The sequence below is a fragment of the Haplochromis burtoni genome, unplaced genomic scaffold (assembly GCF_018398535.1).
Source record: "Haplochromis burtoni strain Fernald_Lab_line unplaced genomic scaffold, NCSU_Asbu1 Contig_68, whole genome shotgun sequence".
Taxonomy (NCBI): Eukaryota; Metazoa; Chordata; class Actinopteri; order Cichliformes; family Cichlidae; genus Haplochromis; species Haplochromis burtoni.
The window spans coordinates 401,434-405,484 of NW_024582429.1; positions in this window are offsets into that span (position 1 = coordinate 401,434).

The window sequence follows — 4,051 nt, forward strand, 5'->3', positions numbered from 1 at the left end:
TTTTAACGGTTTGTTTTAGCTTTAAGATAAAACACACTGCTAAAAAAACACATACAGCTATTACACATCCATTAAACAGTAATGTTTTATAAAAAAAGAGAAAAGTAGAGTTTACAGCGTCATCTACTTCTCTCACAGCGGTTTAAGTAAGACCTGCGCTCAACTTCCGGCTTACACCTACAAAGTAAAATCGATTATTAATGGAGTTTCCTTCCTTAATTCTTAATTTTTACAGAAATGAATATTAATTAACTAATAATGATTAATTAATAATTAATTATGTTTAAAACAACATATATTTGAGCAAAGTTGAAGATAAAGTTTGAAAAAAACAACGCGGCGAAATCACCTCACCTTCCGGTCACACCTACAAAATAAAACTCATTATTATAGGTTTTTTTTTACCATTTTTTTTTTTCAAAATACTTCACTCCACACACACACACACACACACACACACACACACACACACACCTGACTAATAAAGTAAATTAAAAAAGTAAATAAAAATATTAATTCTTAAATAAAATAAGTGAAATCTGACTTTGTACCAAAATATTACACCTGGACAGAACCTACAAAGTTATTGTTTCCTTATAAATGAGACACATACTCTAAAGAAATACATAATATCAGAAATAATAAACTGCTGTTTTCATGGCATTTCAACAAAAAGTACAACATACAAAATATATTTTTTTCTTAATGTCCCCGAAACAGCTTCTTGTTTATAAAATTACCAGAAGATCCAGTATGCTAATAATAACAAAATCAGTTTTAAATCATATTCATGTGGGAGGTTCCGCTATTACATAGAACTCTGATGAAGATGAAAAAAACAAACATATAAAATAAAAAATAAAAATTGTTTTTATTTATTTCTCCAATTGTGAAATTTTGCTGAAACAATAAAGATTTAAAACATAGCACATTTATTCTGAAATGCAGACAAGCATTGGCCAGGTATCCTATAATATCAGTACATCATACCTGCATTGACAGGAGTCATACGATGCATATCTACATTAATACTGTAATACTGCGCTGTAATAGGCTTTATTTATTTTGACAGTATAAACAGGAAATGAAAGGACACATTACATCTAGTTTGAATAGAGAAACTGACCTTCAGAGCAAAACTTGTTGTTCTTACCAACACTCATAATTTGGATACTAACACTATACACAAGTTCAGAACAGCAGTGATGCAATCACATTAACTTAAATCTTTCAAAATAAAAGACTGCTTTCTAAAGTTCTACCTGTAATGTTTACAGCACTTAGAATCAGAGGGAGAGCAGCTGGATGTAAAATTTATCTCATGAAAATAAAGGAGGTGAAGGACCACACAGTAATTAACACCACATATATTAAGCCAACATTATAATCAGTGAAACACAGCAGGTGCTCATAAAAGAGTGACCTCTGGTCTCTCCATCCATCTATAAAGGGTTAACATTAAGGAGAAACTAATTATTATATCAATAATCTTATCATTCATCTTTATTTAATGGGTATGTTCAAATACATCTCACAGATAGTTCAGAAATAAAAACATCACAGCAGCAGCCAGGCGGTGGATGCAAGCATTTATTTGAGGCGATGGCGTGGAAGGATGGGGAGTCGTACAAACTAAACATGTTTTAAACCTTTGAACCATTCAAAACTGTAGAAAATACAGCAGTGTGTTTATCACCATCTGATGTGTTCTGTTTATTACAATAAAATACACGTTTGCCTACAGAACATCGCTGCATGTGCAAATACGGGCTTTCCTTCCAGTCTCTGGTGTCTTAGTTCATATTTGTGCCTGCACTTTCTAAGCAGATTTAAGATACTTCAGAATAAATTAATTTCATACATTTTCTTCAACAGATGCAAAACAGCAGCACACAAACAATAAAGCTTAAAAAATGCTCAGTTGGCTATCTACACAACTTAAAGGTGCTTTTCTCAGCATGTGTTCATCTGCTTTGTGGTTTTAATTAAGACCATGGTTACTTCGTCTGATTTTGAAAATTAATTTCTGAATATTTATGGTTAGATGGACACAGTCGACCTTTTGTTAAACCCTTGCACCTTTTTTTACTGTCATTACGTCAGGTTATTCACAAAAATAACGCAGGAAAGTGACATGATGTGTGGAAACTGATTAAAACCAACAACGGAAGAAGCGAAAATTACTTTTTTGAATTTTAACTTCTAGTCCCCCAATCATGGACTTCCTGTTTAATAGAAAGAGACCCAGTCAAGCAGCAGAAGGCGAAGATTTTATGAGCCGAATCTGCCTCCCTGTAAGAAAAACTAACCATTTAAGTTAGGACATTTTATCAACACTAGGTACTAACTAATACTAAAACTAAGATACAACATAAACATTTTTATTAGCTGTTTGGCTCCATTCATTCAGTTCATTGAAAAAGTCACACTCAGCCCCCTGCTGGTCTTCTGGATGAACTACAGCCACCTTTGGGAATACCAGGAAGTGGAATCGCTCTCTAATAAATGTAGAAAACGTGTTAAAATGTATTTAAAAATCTTATTTAAAGGTCTGAAACACTGCTGCATCCCCTATGAAGGCAGCAACGTATAAAATATTTCTGTATCCGAGTTTTAGTAAAACCGCTAGCTTTCATGACTGATCACGAGTTCTGATCTTTACCCAGGTCAAAGTTATCAGTAATCAATAATAAATCAAGCTGAAAAGTGCTGCAAATAATGATGGAGCTACACAGCTTGGCCAGAAGGAGGCGTTTTTGTTTTTTGTTTTTTTACCTGTAACCTAACAAAGTATCACAACAGCCAAATACACATTTGTTGCTCTAACAAAGTTCCTCTAAAAATAGCCTCACACCTTGGCAGACATCCCGAAACTGCTCTGGGCAGTTTTTTTGTGAAGCATTATCAAAATTTACTTTAATTTCAGTGACGAGCGGCACATTAAAACTGCTTGTGGAGAATCACAAATCGAATCTGATAAAAAAAAAAAAATTCCCCAGATGCTGTCTGCACTTCTCACTTTGTATTTTTTAAAAACTTTCATGTTTTTCTTTTCATTCTTCCCAAAATTGGCTAATCAGAATAAGGTAAGCTTTTTGGGAAGGAAGGGGGGGGGGGGTCTTAAAGACGCAGGATCTACAATGGTGTGTTTCACAGAAAGGATGAAAGTGAATAACAGTTTTTTTAAAAACTTTCATGTTTTTCTTTTCATTCTTCCCAAAATTGGCTAATCAGAATAAGGTAAGCTTTTTGGGAAGGGGGGGGGGGGGGGTCTTAAAGACGCAGGATCTACAATGGTGTGTTTCACAGAAAGGATGAAAGTGAATAACAGTGTTTTTGAACAGAATCATGCAGAGCTGCTTTAGTGGAGTCCCAGAATAAAGGTGCAGAGTTGGAAATGAGAATCACATACACCCCTCAGGTGGAGGGTTTAACCATGGGTCAACTGTCCCTTTGTCTGATCAAAAGTTTCCAGCTAAAACTTTTCAAATTTGGTTTTGATTACTCTCGAATTAAAGCAGCTTTTAGTGTTTCGCCAATCGAATGTATCTCTGATAGTATTTACAAAGTCGCCATTCAGGCTTTGCTGACATGAAACAAGTCAACATTTGGTCTATGTAAGCAGCACACAGCACTGTATATGTTTAAGGAACATTAACATGTGACATATATAGCAGGAAATATTACTCTCGAAAAATAAATAAATAAATAAATGAACACCTTTCTTTTTCTCAAAGCCACGGAAGAAACATTACGATGGCTTTTCAAACCCGAAATGAACGTTTGTGCTCAGGAAGAAAATCCAGACATTTGACGGTTGGTTTTTTTTCTCGTACAGTGCATACTTGATAGATAGCTACTCTGAAATTGTCAGGCAGTATTAGTGTAGGTAAGATACATGTCACATTCATTCTACGGCAAATGTTATGTATACTAGAGTATCTTTTAAGTTCAGAATGAGTTCACTCACAGTCTGGGTGTTAGGCAAAAGCTGGAAGTTATTTAGTACTGAAGACACACACACACACACACACACACACACACACACACA